Source organism: Nannospalax galili, unplaced genomic scaffold, assembly GCF_000622305.1.
Source record: "Nannospalax galili isolate Female #2095 unplaced genomic scaffold, S.galili_v1.0 scaffold154, whole genome shotgun sequence".
In the NCBI taxonomy this organism is placed as follows: domain Eukaryota; kingdom Metazoa; phylum Chordata; class Mammalia; order Rodentia; family Spalacidae; genus Nannospalax; species Nannospalax galili.
The window spans coordinates 2210890-2225999 of NW_008335281.1; the positions used below are offsets into that span (position 1 = coordinate 2210890).

The 15110-nt window shown below is 37.7% G+C and overlaps 1 protein-coding gene across 6 annotated transcripts in view; it reads left to right on the forward strand.

The window, feature by feature from the left end:
- Hivep2 (human immunodeficiency virus type I enhancer binding protein 2) overlaps positions 1–15110 on the forward strand; it is a 209274-nt gene that overhangs the window by 168946 nt on the left and 25218 nt on the right. For 4 of the 6 annotated variants that reach the window (XM_029561963.1, XM_029561964.1, XM_029561962.1 and 1 more), the window contains one exon: positions 8081–8175. The exons of 1 other annotated variant lie outside the window; for it this stretch is intronic. The gene's annotated coding sequence lies outside the window, so the exon portion shown is untranslated. Of the gene's footprint in view, positions 1–8080; positions 8176–14446; positions 14592–15110 lie in introns of those variants that run through there. One more of the 6 variants, XM_008829826.2, reaches the window with a different exon arrangement.

Genomic DNA, 15110 nt, shown 5'->3' on the forward strand with positions numbered 1-15110 from the left:
CTCAACAGCAAATCTAAGACAAACTTGGGGAAAGCATTGCACCGAAGCTATGGCTTTGTTAGGTCATATTTCTCACTACAGTATAGTAACCAAATAATCCTCTTTTCATTTTATTCCTATTCCTCCAAATATTTAGAGTTTAATATTTAAGATGACTTGGCAAGAAGTGGTTATTTATCTCCAACAATAACACTGAGGGATAAGATAGAATTGAAAGCAAAGCAAAGAAAATTGGAAAGGGTACCACAAATGAGGAAATAATTATGATTATTTTTGTGGGTGAGAGGCAGTTTGAGACAGGGTCTCACTATACGTTCTGTGCTGGCCTTGAGCTCACAATCTTCCTGCCTCAGCCTCTTGAATGCTCAGATTAGAGGCATGTGGCACCACACTCAGATAGCATGATATTTAATTAAAGTAAAAACTATCTGCTTGGCTCTACCATCTTGCTAAAATAACCAACCTGCACCATTCAGAAGCATTGCCATGATGCGTTACTTGCATATATTCATGGCCTTAATTTTGCTATAATGAACCCTGAGACTCACCTCCGGTGACTGAATGGAAGGGTTCTCCTTGATTAAAATATTTATTTTTAGGGGCTGGAGAGATGGCTCACTGGTTAAGAGCACTGGCTGTTCTTGCAGAGGACCAGATTCGATCCCCAGCACTCATATGGAGACTAACAACCATCCGTACCAGTTCCAGGTGATACAACACCTTCTTCTGACCTCCTCAGGCACTGCACAACATGCATGCAGGCAATATACTCATACACATAAAATAAAAATAGTAAAATGTTTTTAAAAATATTGACTTTTAAAAGTTGAAAAAAAATTTTAAGAGAATAGGAGGTTGCAGGAGAAGGATCACATGTTTAAGGCTTGTCAGGTCTTTAGAGTGTTAAAGACCATTCTGGGCAAGTTAATGAGACCCTATTTCAAAAAAAATAAAAATAAAAATAAAAATGGAGTGGTGCGCCCTGAGGATGTGGCTCTGTGCTTGTCTAGCATGTGAAAGGCCTTGGGTTCAATCTCCAGTACCATAAAGAAGAAAGAGAAGGGGCTGGAGAGATGGCTTAGTGGTTAAGAGCACTGGCTCTTCCTGCAAAGGACCCAGGTTTGAGTCCCAGCACTCATATTGTGCCTAACAACTGTCCTTAACTCCAGTTCCAGGGGATCTGATGCTCTCTTTCGACCTCTGAGGGCACTGTACAACACGGGTGCAATTAACATATATACAGGCAATACACTTATACACATAAAATAAAAAAAATAATAAAATAATAAAAACAAAAAATGGAGAGAAGGATGAAGAAGAAGAGGAGGGAGAAGAGAAGGATGAGGAGGAGAGGGAAGAGGGGCGGGAGGAGAAACAGCAGCAGCTTAATGACCGATTGTGAATTAAAGTAATTTTTTTACTCTGGAGACTAAATGATGTGCCACTTATAGAAATTGATTAAGCTGACATATGATTTTGCTAACATTTACTCCTTTAGGAAAAATTTAAGTTTTCATTGAATTCTTTTTATAAAACCGAAAAATAATTGAAAGGCTATTAGTTTTTTTTTTTTTTTTTTTTTTTTTTTTTTTTTTGACAAAAAGTTTTATTACAGCTTAGACATTCAAGTAACAGATTATCATTGTCTTTCTCATTCAAAGGTCAAGATCATTTGCTCCCCAAGATTCATTGTTGAACTTATTCAGTTGGTTTATGTGATCAAACTAGATCAGTAAAGTTCAAATAATAAGCAATTTGGACAGTTAAAAAAGATTTGACTTAAAAGTTTGAAGACCTGAGGTTTAGACCAGAACTGTCACAATGTACCAATCTCTAAGCAAGACTGATTTCTGTCTGGTTCCCACCTTTTTCTTTGCCTAGTTGGATTATGAATTGAATGATCTGGGAATTTACAGTATGCATAGTTTAGGTTAAGGTCAAAAATCAAGTGATTACAAGAGTTTATAATTCTTTGCTTCTAAAAGAAATGAGCTCAATATATGACTTATTTGATGTCCAATACATGTTCAGACTTCAGTTTTGTAACTCTGATCTTAAAAGATATGTCATGTGCTTATGGACACACATGAGGAGAGTTGGTGTGGATACAGAGGAGCACAGGCTCTTGCAGAGTGATGACTAGGAAGCACAGATCCAGAGACCTCAGATATTCAGTTATGTCCAGCAGACTGTAACTCATGGAGAAGGTTGATATGCCTTTGAAAATAGAATCACTAGATGTTAAAACAGAAGTAATTGTCTCCACTGGTCTTTACCTTGCTCTAAGGTAGTATTTACTACACTGCTGAGCAACATATCCAGTCCCTAATGCTTTTTAATTGACAAATATTATACATATTTATGGGGTATAATTTGACATTTCCATTCCTTTGTAGATCGACATTTCTAGAACCAGAACCCTAGGAAAAATGACAGAACAGCCTACTTTGGACTCACTTGCCCAGTCTTCTCTACTGAGAACTCTGGGAGAATCCCTCTTCTGTGCTCCCCTTGAAAATATTTATTTATTTATTTATTTATTTATTTATTATCTATTTGTGTGTGTTTCTCCTGGCCATGACAGTCATTCCTAGCAACTCAGAGCCACCTCTTACCTTGCCACTCCTGACACTGCAAAGTGGAACAGTGAGTCAGGAGAGCCTTTCTTTTATTGATAGGGGGAAAGGTATTGGTCTACAAAAAGCCAGTGAAATTGATGCACTGTATCTTGAATGTTGCTTTCAGTGCCCTTCTCTCTTCTTAGCCACCACTTCAGAATCTGTTCTACTCTGTGAAATTAAAGTATGGGACCACTTCTGAAGCAGATGAGGAGGAGTGATCATTCCTCTGAACATGCTGTGCTTAAATGCTCCCTTTGCCTGAGAAGAACAGAGGTCAAGTCTTCTGTCATGATCCTATTGGTCAGACTGTCAAAAAAGTGTGTGCAAATTATAATTGCTTTATTTAAAACAACTCTCTTGTAAAGTGTCGCAGGTTTATCTTGTTGGTCTTCTCCTAAGCCTGTGATCTAGCACATACGCACTGAGCTGGAGAGGGAAACAAGGGCTACTAGAGTATGCCTGAGAGACGTTCATGCAAAATATTGACCTCTTACGAGATTCACCTAATGGTTCCATTGAGTGTTCTTTTAAAATAATTTGGAAGAGGGGGCTGGAGAGATGGCCCAGAAATCGAAAGCAGTGGCCACTCTTGCAGAGGACTGGGCTTGGTTCCCAGCACCCATATGGTGGCTAACAACCATCTGTAACTCCAGTTCTAAGGGCCTTCTTCTGGCCTTGGCAGGCATTGCGCAACACCACAGCACTCATATACATGCAGGCAAAACACTCACACACATTAAAAATTTATAGAGGAAGGAGAAGAATTTCAGGTTAATGGTGTTGACCAGATCTTAAACAGGATTGTAGAAGAGAATTTCCCAAAATTAAGGGAAGATATCCCCATACAAATACAGGAAGCACATAGAACACCAAATAGACAGGATCAGAAAAGAAACTCCCCATGACATATCATAGTAAAAACACTAAATGTACAGAGCAAAGAGAGAATACTGAAAGCAGCAAAAGAAAAATAACAAGTCATATGAAAAGGAAAGCCCATTGGAATTACAGCTGCCTTATCAATACAAACTATGAAAGCCAGAAGAGCCTGGACCAAGGTATTTCCAGTTCTACATGACAATAGGTGCCAGCCCAGAATACTATACCCAGCAAAAATGTCTATTATAGTTGAGGGGGAAAGAAAAACCTTCCGTGACACAAATAGACTGAAAGAATACATGTCCACAAAACCAGCCCTTTCAAAGAATACTTAAAGCAGTACAGAGAACAGAGAGAGAAACAACTATACCCTAGGGGCAACGAAAGAATAAAAAGATATAATCTAGGAAACACAAAATTACACAGAGAACACAAACAGCAATCAAAATAATGGCAACCAATACACACCTTTCAATAATAACCTTAAATATCAATGGACTGAACTCCTCAGTCAAAAGACAGAAGCTAAGCGAGTGGATTAAGAAACAAAATTCATCTCTTTGCTGTCTGCAAGAAACCCATCTCACCTTCAAGGACAGGCACTACCTTAAAGTAAAAAGAAGGAAAAGAATATTCCAAGCAAATGGCACTAAGAAATAAGCAGGGGTTGCAATTTTAATGTCTGACAAAATAGACTTCAAAGTAAAACTGCTTAGAAGAGATAAAGAGCGTGACTTCATTCTAATCCAAGGAACAGTTAACCAAGAAGATATTACAATCCTTAACATATATGCACCAAATTCTGGTGCACCCAAATTCATAAAAACAACACTACAGGACTTTAAGACACATATTAACCCCAACTCAGTAGGGGACTTTAAATAATTTGGAAGAGATTGGAATGAATCCCACCAACAGCAGATATTTTCCAGATACCTATTTTCCTATATTCTGTGCATCTTTGAGTGCAGTTTTTTCCTTGCTTAGTTTAATGATACTTTATAAGAATCCAATAATATATATCTGATACCTAGGATTTTTTTCTTCTAAAAATAAAAAGGTTGAGGAACCACTTTGTTAGAAATAATGATACTTTCCAAGTGTTTATTACAAGTAAGGGGTGGAGCATACTTTCATGAGTGTCCTCCTTTTTTTGTAAAACTTGCTAGTGACAAAAATTTAGGTATGCGAAAGATAATTTTCACCTCACACTCAGGAATCTATTTTAAACGACCCAGAGATGTTTAACAAGATTTATTAGCACTTTCTCTGAAAACCTGTTAGTTTTATCAAATATTGTGATTTTTGTATTGGGAGCTGGTAGTTACTTATGAATTTAATAGCCTAAAAGTAAAGTTAAAAAGTGACAATCTCCCCTCTCCTTATGAGGGAGAGATTTCTTTCTAGGAAACATCAACATGAGATGTCTTACAGCACTATCAAGGGCATTTGAAGAAATATTTTTCTTCTATTTTGATGAAGAAACCAAGGCACAAAAATTCACTTAAAATTAATGAGAAAACTGGGGCTGGAGAGATGGCTCAGCGGTTAAGAACACTAGTTGTTCTTGCGGAAGACCTTGGTTTGAATCCCAGCACCCACATGGCAGCTAACAACTGTCTGTAACTCCAATCCCAGGGGATCCGACAGTCTTCTGACCTCCGCGGGCATTGCACGACACAGGTGCACTGACCTACATGCAGGTAACAAACACATACACATAAAATAAAAATTTAAAAAAAATTTAAAAATAAATGAGAAAATTAATTCTCTGAGATATCTCCATGTTTTCATTTCAATAGTAAGAATAATTGTCTAACTTTTAGGATCATAACTGATCGCTTGTCTAGGCAAAAAAAATCACATAAATCAATTTATCTTTCATGTTAATATCACTTGAATCTTTTTAAAAAATCACATTAATGTCTGGGAAGTTCCTACAGGGTAAAAGACAAATATGACATTATCCCTACTGATTTGTTGTTTTTCAAAGGAAACACAAACATTGAATAAGTCAGAAATGTTGTCACACAACTGTAAATCTGTTGAACTCATTTTCCAATCTTCTTCTTGGGTGAAAAGGATTCTTCTGTAATCTAAAATTTTAGAAATAAGAGGAATACATTCCATTTCCAGTAGCTATTGCTCTAGCCAGAGGTGAGGACATTGCCTTAGTCACAGCCTGTGGGGGCTTTTGTCATCTGCTTGTCTGTAGAGGTGCCTAGCAGGGATGGTGCTTTGAAACAGTCCTGATCTACTGGGATTTGAGCTCTCTATACCTTTCTTGCCTTTTACTTCGATGACTATGACTGTGAGATGGCCAGTCACCAGTGATCACTGGATACTGCAAAAATGTGTTGCCTATAAACAGCAGTATCTGTGGCATCTTGGCCCATTTATGTCTTGGGTGAATATTGCTTGGAATGCAAAACTGTACTGTGATTCTTTTCTTTTCTTTTCTTTCTTTCTTTCTTTCTTTCTTTCTTTCTTTCTTTCTTTCTTTCTTTCTTTCTTTCTTTCTTTCTTTCTTTCTTTCTTTTCCTGAAGGATGTCATGGTTTTTACTTTAACTTATCCTCCTCCTCCTCCTCCTGCTCATCCTCCCTCCTCCTCTTCCTCCTACTCTTCTTCCTCCTCCTCCTCCTGCTCCTCCTTCTTCTAGTTCTTACTTTGAAACACTTTCATTTCATTTTATTTTTTAAAGAAATGATGTTTGGTCTTTTTAAAGACGTTGCCACTATTCCTCCTATGGTAAATATTCATGTTCTTTGACAATGATGAAGCTTCCAGTTTAGAAAAGAATTGAACTTGACAGGTTTCATTTTGAGTGTAGCAAATGGTTGATTTGAAGCAAGAAGAACCAAGTTTAAAACAGAAAATAAATGCAGCATTTGCTTAATAATTTGCCATTTGCCGCAACAGAATCTTATCTGACCACCCACATTCATCTGCTTACTGACGTGGCTTCTGCTTCAATCGCAGAAACTATTTTTGCACCGTTTGTGTCTTTAGAGGAACCAAGTGGGCCCACTTGCTGATAATGATTCATGTCTCAGTGTGCACAGGGCGTCCTGAAGTTCTAATGCAGAGACGTGCTTAAAGGAGGGGGAAATAAAAGCCCTTTGACTACTTAGAAGTGGTCCATATAGAAGCCACATTTTAACTGTCAGGTCTTGCTTTTTCAGTCTTTTTTTTTTCAAGGTTTTGGAAAGAACTTGCCGAGAAAAAAAAAAAAAAAATATATATATATATACACACTGTCTATGGTTAATAACTTCCTTTTAAGATAGAGTTTTGCTCTGTGGCCCAATTTGGCCTAGAATGTATGATCCTCTTACCTCCTGAGATTACAAGTCTAAGCCACCAAGCCAAGTTGTATAATAATTTTTTTTATTGGTTTTTTATATTTCTAGCTAAACCATCTCAGGTAACTGATTGCTCTTTTCAGATCAAGTACTTTGATCTTACATGCTTTTCTTTTTAAAAATTTTATTACTTTTATTTTATGTGTATGAATGAGTTCTCTGCATGTATCTAAGTGCACTCATGTCATGCAGTGCCCACAGAGGCCAGAAGAGGGTGTTAGATCCCCAGGAACTGGAGTTAGTAAGGTTGTTTCCTGCCATGTGGGTGCTGGGAATCGAACCTGGGTCCTCTGCAAGAGCTGCCAGTGCTCTTCACTGCTGAGCCATTTCTGCAGCCCACTTCCATGCATTTCTTTAGATCAAACTTGGATGAATATTAATTCTAAGTAGGAGAAAGCCCCTCTCTTACTAGCATCTGTGAAGGCTCTAGATTTTTCTTTGGTTGCTTTTGAATTCCTAGTTCAGGAATTAATTTTAGCGCAGAACATAACAGCTGAAGAGGAATTTTCTGTGAGGTTATCTGAGAATAAGAAGTTTAGTTAATGATGCTCCAAAGGAAGCTGTGTTTCTGGAAATCTCAAAAACTTGGCGGCAGAACCGAATCCTAGACTGCAGTGCCAGTTTCTAGTTTCACTGCTTTATTTAATTCTATTTTATGTGTGTGTATCGTACATGCGTGTGGCTGACATGTGTATGCTTGTGTGTACTTGTGCGCATGTGGAGACTTGCCTTGGGTGTCTTTCCTTAGGCACCATCCACCTTATATTTTGAGACAGGGTGTTTCACTGGCTTGGAATTCACCAATTAGGCTAGGCTGGCTGACCAGCATGCCCAGGGATCTATCTGCCTATCTCCACCTCACAGCTCAGGGATTACAAGTGGGCAGTCTTGGGTTCTGGGGATCAACCTTGGATCCTTGTGCTGTATATTACCCACTGAGCTATCTTCCCAGCCTTAGGACATTCAGTTTTAACTATAGCATTATTTTGTAATTGCTTCTGCTCTGTTACAACCCATGTCCTTTTACTACAAGTATTTATCCAAAAGATTTAAATTGGGTTAAAAAAATGAAAAAATTAAATTAAAAAGTGATGCTTTTTGAGAAATACAGCCCCCAACTTTTTTTCTTAAAGCAGTTTCTGTGGGTGAGGAATAAGCGTGCCTATTTAACTAATTGCAAACATCTACATCTTAAATGTTCTTGTTCATCCTTCAGATTCCGAGAAGTTGTGCATGAGCTTCTGTGGAGAGAGGTGGCATCTTTGGAAGCAAAGACCATTGTGATGCTGTTTATTGATATGAGAACAACAGGTTAATAACTAAAATTTATTATTTTCTTCTATCCATTTTACACTGAACTTGAAAAGTAGTTTGGATCTACCACGAACTGCTGCATAAACTGACTTTCTCAACCAGATTCCTATCTTCCATTTAAACAGAAAACTACTGTGCAAGTTTTGTTTGTTTTCCAAAATAGGCCTGTTTGAATCATACCCTTTTTGGGATTTTTGTTTTTTGCTTTTTGTTTTTTGAAGACAGGGTCTCCCATAGCCCCAGCCAGCCTGAAACTCACTATGTAGACCAGGCTGGCCTCAATCTCACAGAGATCCACCTGTTTCTGCCTCCCAAGTGCTGAGATTAAAGGCATACACCACCATGCCTGGTGTTCAATTATAACTTTCTTAACAGAGTCTCGTTTGAAAGATGTTTTTCTCTAGTATAGTTTATTTCCATGTAAAATTCTTAGTAATTCCTTGGTAATCCTTATAGTCATAATTTTTACTATATGATGGGAAAATAGGCCACTGGAAAAGTGAAATCACAAATGTGAGAAATTATAAAAAATTTATGATGAAATATTAAAAGCAGCAATCTGTAATAAAAACAAGTCATACATGTCTTGCCTGAATATACAACTCTACAGACATCTGCAGTGATGTGGCATTGCAGCCCACAGGGGAAAATACAGAGCAGTATTCCATGATGCTGTACAGGCAAGCGTGTCTTGAGTACAGGGCCGCCATCACAGTGATGTTACTTCTCCAGTTCTCTCACTTGTTTGGCAAGGTTTCATACAATACACAGTCCCTTCCTCCTATTGGTAGCTCACTCATTTTAAGAAGGACTGGGGTGTTATGGAGATTTCTACTAAAAGAAACATTTATGAATCATTCAGTTTTCAGGAAAGTGCTTTTTAAAAGCCATCCTGTGGAAATCTGTATTCAGTTGGACTTTGGCACTGGTCACTCTTTTTTGGGAGGTAACCTCCTATGGGTCTTCCTGTCTCCACCTCCTGAGTGCTGGGATTACAGGTGCACAGCACCACGCCTGGACTCACATGTTTCTTTAAATATTTTGTCAATGATCCACGGCAACTTGAAAGTACATATATGCTTTGTTTATAAGTGTAATGCCACCTAATTCTCAAGAAAAGGGGAAACCATCTTGATTTTAAGAAATATCTTCTTATGATAATATTAGAGACAGAGAAGTCATGTTTTTGCCCTCCTTTTATTACTTAAGATGTTATTACTTAATGCTTATTTAACTTTTGCTCCCTCTCAAGTAATGATTAATTTCCTGGTGTAAAACTTTTTTTTCTGAGAGTGCTTTCTGAGGAAAAGGTCCCAAACAGACAAGCCGAGACTGTAGGTCTTCACTGTGTGCAGAGCAAGCCTCTTTAGCCTTCCTGCCAGTCCCATCCAGTCTTGTCCTGAGGAGACCCTGGAGGAGGTCTATGGGGGAGACTGTTTCTAGGCCTTCTCATCCAGGCCCAGTCTGAGGAAATGATTTAACGGAATGCCAGATTTCTTTGAGTGGGAGGAGCAGCCAGAAGAGAAGGCCCCCCTTTAGAAAGCTGGGAAGTCTGCCATGCAGTGCCACGTTCTGCTGCTTTCATTCCTTAAGTCCCAGTTCCTCTGAAATTGCCAGGCAGAAGGTAGCGTCTTTTTAAATACAAACCCCTCCTCACAAAATGCAGTAGCTGCCAGGTGATGCCTGTCTTCTTTTATTGGCAGACAGTGATGAGCTGTGGGACCGTCCACCAGAAACTCAAAATTCATATTCTGTGAGTGTCCTCACTACACTGAAGGCATAGGGAGCATTCTAAATGTGAACGTGAGGCTGTTTTGGAATACCGAGTCCTTTGTTGGCAACTGGTGCCAAAAGTGACTTTGCTTGGGCTTGGTCACCATAAAACCAAATCCCTATGAGTAAAATGATAACTGGCTGTTTTCTTTTCATATAAGAATCACTCTCTTAGTGCATTTTTAGCATATTAACTGATTGGAAAAAAACTGGAATTTACTTTTAACATACTCATAGAAAATCTGAAAGTGAATCTATATGATCATAAAGAAATAATCTAGCTGTAACTAAAAAATTACCATGGATTTTTATGACTTTAAGCAGATCTATATTGAGAAAGTTCAACTAAAATTCTGAAATATACAATGGTATATTTGACGATGTATAATAATACTATTAGGCTCCAAGAAAGTATTTTCCTAGATGCGATGATCCATTTAATGTAGATTTTCTCTCTAATACATTTTCCTCTCATATGCTAAAATGTTTCTCCATCTATGAGCGTGTTCATATATTTTAGTAATAAAACACAAGCCCAAGAATTTGTCATTTTTGGAAAATTATCTTAATAAAAACGCCATTTATCAACACCGAAAAAGGCATGTCTTTATCAAATGTTGCATTAAACTTTGCAAGCCTTATAGTTTTTACAGTAAATTCCTTCCCTTGGCTTAAGTGGAGGAAAGCAACAAGAAACTTTTGAATATACCCAAATCCTGCTTGAGTCTAAAGAGAAAACTAAACCATGTGCAGGAAAACACCTGTGAAATATATAATTTCTATTACATGTTTTTCAGTTTCCAAGATAAAGCAACTCAAGCAATTCATAAAAGCACCCACATTTATAATATTGAACAACATGATCTAGAAATTCCCTGAGGACCCATCACTCTTCCTCTCCCTCTCCCACTTTTCCATGTCCCAGAAAGTTCCAGTGTTTTATGGGTAGCAGTTAGTTGAAGGTTACCCAAGGACAGTGCTGGAAAGAACAGTAAATACTCAAATATGTTTAAATCTAATGTAGAGACTCATATGAAACAGGACTTCTTTCTAGCTCCTTAGTAGTTTGTGTGTGTGTGTGTGTGTGTGTGTGTGTGTGTGTGTGTGTGTATTTAGTGCATGCATGTTGATTGTGTGGGTTCATGTGCCCATGTATACCCTTCTTTTTACATGGGGGCTGGAGTTTTGAACTTGAAAAAAAACAAGTGTTTTTACCTACTGAGCTATCTCCCCAGCCCCTTCCCTAGTAACAGTTTTGAGTATTCCACTGAAATGATAGACTCTGCCTTCAAAGAAACATGAATCAGAGGGTCCCTGTGGTATGAAGAGGCCTCACAGCAGCTCTTCCTGAAGGAATTGGGAGCAGGAAGCAAGTTCTGGAACGTAACCAGTTTCTAGATTAAACAGTGGAGTGTCACAAGGAGACTTATCTTTAAGAGTCTACCTGTGACTTTAGCTTCAAAGGAGATTTCCTGACAGAGTCTAGTTGCATAATCAAGTTAACCTGTATTTTATAATAGAGATCAAAATTAAATTTTATAAGCTTTCTAGTTAAAAGGTGCTACAAAATTTTTAAAAAATATAAATAGTATATATGACTTTTTTCTGATTAGTCCCTTTAAAATTAAGCACAAAATTAACATAATGTTTTAGATCAGTTTTATTCTGACCATTAGATAGCATCTTTTGAATTTTTATATGTCTGTTCTCTTCATCTTTTACTCAGAAATCTCTTAGAATTATTCTCTGATAGGAAATTATTGTCTTTGAATTTTATTTGGTGCATCAACTTTATTTCTTCAGTAAGAATGGTGTTTGTCTAGTCTATAAGAATAGTATGTGTCTAGTTCATGGTATGATGTTTTTAAGTTATTACTATAAAACATAATATTAAATGTCTGATGTATAAAGATACTGCCTCATTATCAAGTGAAAATATAAGTATATTATAGTCTTTCTTTTCATAAAATTCTGTGTCCTTTCTTTACTTGAAATTTCTGTTTTAGCAAAATTGCATAATCTATGTCAAGCAAAGAATGGGACATGATGTATGCCTAATTTTCATTTCTAAAGTTATTATTTTGCTTTAAAGTAATGGTTTTCAAAGAACAAAGAAAATAATTTGTCATGAAGATTTATCATGTTCTCATAAAGAGCTGCCTAATTAATACTTAGAGAGAACATGATTTAAGTAAGGGATTTTTGTTTTTCTAAGAAGTCACATTTTGGGGGCAATTCTTTATCTCCAAAACCTGCAAAGCTCAGATAAATTCTTCCAGAACCATTAAAAATGGATGATTTCAGATATTGATAGTAAGTGAAAATTCTTAGGGGAAGACATTACTGAAGGTGCAGTATTTTCAGTTGAGATAAAACTTAATGGAGAGGAGATGAGAGTTCTGGTGCTCAGAGGTCAGTGGGCTTGCATTGGATTTAGGTTCTGACACTCAGTATTCCCACCTGTGGAATGGATGTAGCAATGCAGCTTAGGGGTGTCATGAATAACATGTGAGATAACATATATGAAATCCCTTAAATTCTAACAGTGTTAGTATATAGTAAATGCATAATGGGTGACAACCACTGCTGTCACTGGTTGAGTATTCTGCACCTGTACGTGCTTGGGAACAGATGTGTCAGCTTTTGAAAAAAAAATTCTGGAGTGTTTGAGTGTGTATAATAAGATATCTTAGGGATGGAATCCACGTTTAAATTTATTTACATTTCACATATACCTTATACACAGAGCCTGGTAGAATGTTTTAGTGTGTCTGCCTTTGAGACAACTACGTGAGGTCAGGTGTGGAAATTTTCACCTGTAGCATTATGTTGATGCTCAGAAAGTTTCAGATTTTGGAGCATTTTTAATTTCAGAATTTTTGAAGAGATGTTCAACCAGTATTAGTATAGGCACTACATTCATAGACCAATATAAATGCAAAACGTTAAATCTGCAAAGTAAGTTGAAAATTGCTTCAAGCTCTGAATCTCAATTGAGGACTCCCACGTTTCTTCCCTATTCAGAAGCACACTTAATTCCATTTTAGAGGGTGTTGCTTGCAGCTGAAAGTCCAACACAGGTTATATCTATAAGAATTTTAAATTTTGAATTAATTAGACACTGAATTTCACTAGTTTATGTGTAACATCATGTGTTCTTGTTAGCCTCATTGACTAACCAAAGTTAATATGTTTGTGGTTTAGTTTATATGGCAACTACTTTAAAGATCCATTATGCCTCCTAACTAGTAGCAGAGGAAGTGGCTGGTTACAGATGTCTTGCTACAAATATTTGGGATCTACTGATTTCTCTCTGGAGAGACCAAGCATTCCCTTGGGCATACCCACTCTTTCCCCTTCATCATCCTCACAGCAGAGCTCTGTGTGAGGCAGCGATTTTGCAATGGAAATAAGAACAGTGCTTGATCCAAGCTAGACAAAACCCAGGCATGGAGTGGGGAGGTGAACACCAAGTCCCAGCTCTATCTGAAGATCTATTGGCAATTGATAGCTTCTAGGAAATGAAGAGTCAGTTTTCTTTAAGGGTCTGGTGCTGGATGGGTTGACCATATTCCAGGGGATGGACCCATACCCAAGAGTGTTAGGGGAATACAAATTGGATTCAATAGGTCTTTAAAAATGGGGCTGGAGAGATGGCTCAGCAGTTAAGAACACTGGTTGTTCTTGCAGAAGACCTGGGTTGGAATCCCAGCACCCACATGGCAGCTAACAACTGTCCGTAACTCCAGTTCCAAGAGCCTCTTCTGTCCTCCGTGGGCATTGCACAATACGGGTGCACTTACCTATATGCAGGCAATACACACATACACATAAAATAAAAATAATAAATAAAATATAAAAAATGGAGAACATGAAGGGGGTGGGGTAGGCAGGTGGGGGTGGATCTGAGAGGAGATAGGGATCTGAATATGATCAAAATACATTGTATGAAATTCTCAAGAATCAGTAAAAATATTATTAAAGGAAAAGAGAAGTTCTTGAGCTTAACTTGGGAACTTAATACAAAATTTAAATTACCAAAAGTCATAAGTTGAAAAGGAAAAATCCCTTCCTTCCTATTTCCTTTGACTTTCAGGCTCCATTTCTACAACTTAACTACTATTAAAAACTGGCTGAGGGCTGGGGAGATAGGTCAGTTAGAAAAGAGCTTGATGCCCAACTGTGAGACCTTGAGTTGGTTCTCATAACCCACATAGAAAAGCCATGCAGGATGGCCCACAATGTGTTTGTAATCCTAGTGCTGGGTTGTGGAGACAATAGGATCAGTGGGGCTCTCTGGCTGGCCAGCCTAGTCTGCTTGGGGAGATTCATCTTATGTGTGTTTGTGTGTAATTCTGCATGTGTGTTCGGTTCTCATGCCTACATGTGTTTGTGGAGGACAGAAGTTGACAACTTGTGTCTCCCCAATCACTCTCTACTTAATTTCTTTTGAGATAAGGTCTTTCACTGAACTTGGAGCTTGCTGATTTGGTAAGAACGGCTGGGCCAGACAAGTCCAGGAATCGTCCTGTCTCAGCCTTCCTGACTCTGTGTGATTGAAGCACTTTACCAACTGAGCCGTCACCCCACCACCCAAAGTTCATTCCTTTTAAGGCAAAATAGTATTCCCTGATGTAGAGGTAAACAGACCATCTTTATCTGTTCATTAGTTGATGGATGCTGAGTGAGGTTGTTTCTGTGTCTTGGTGGCTATGAATAGTGCCACAACAAGCATGAAGAGGACAGGTGTATCTTTGGCATACTGATTTCATTTCCTTTGGATATATAGTGTATTTGCTGCATCACATGGTAGTTATATTTTTAATTTTCCAAGGCATCTTGATACTTTTATCTATATGGCTGTACTAATTAACATCCTGGCCAACAGTGTGCAGAGGCTCTATTTTCTTTATATCCTCATGAGCACTTGTTATCTTACAATTTTTCGATATTAGCATTTTTACTAGGGTGGGGCACTATCTCAGTTTGGTTTTGATTTGAATATCTCTGGTGATTAGTGATACTGAGCAGTTTGTAAGTGACAGGCAGCTATTTATATATTTTCTTGTGGCTATTTATATGTCTTTTCCATTTTTAATTTGACTATTTTTGAGGATTTTTTTGTTTGGGAGGAGATTTTGCTAGTCAGATTCCTTATA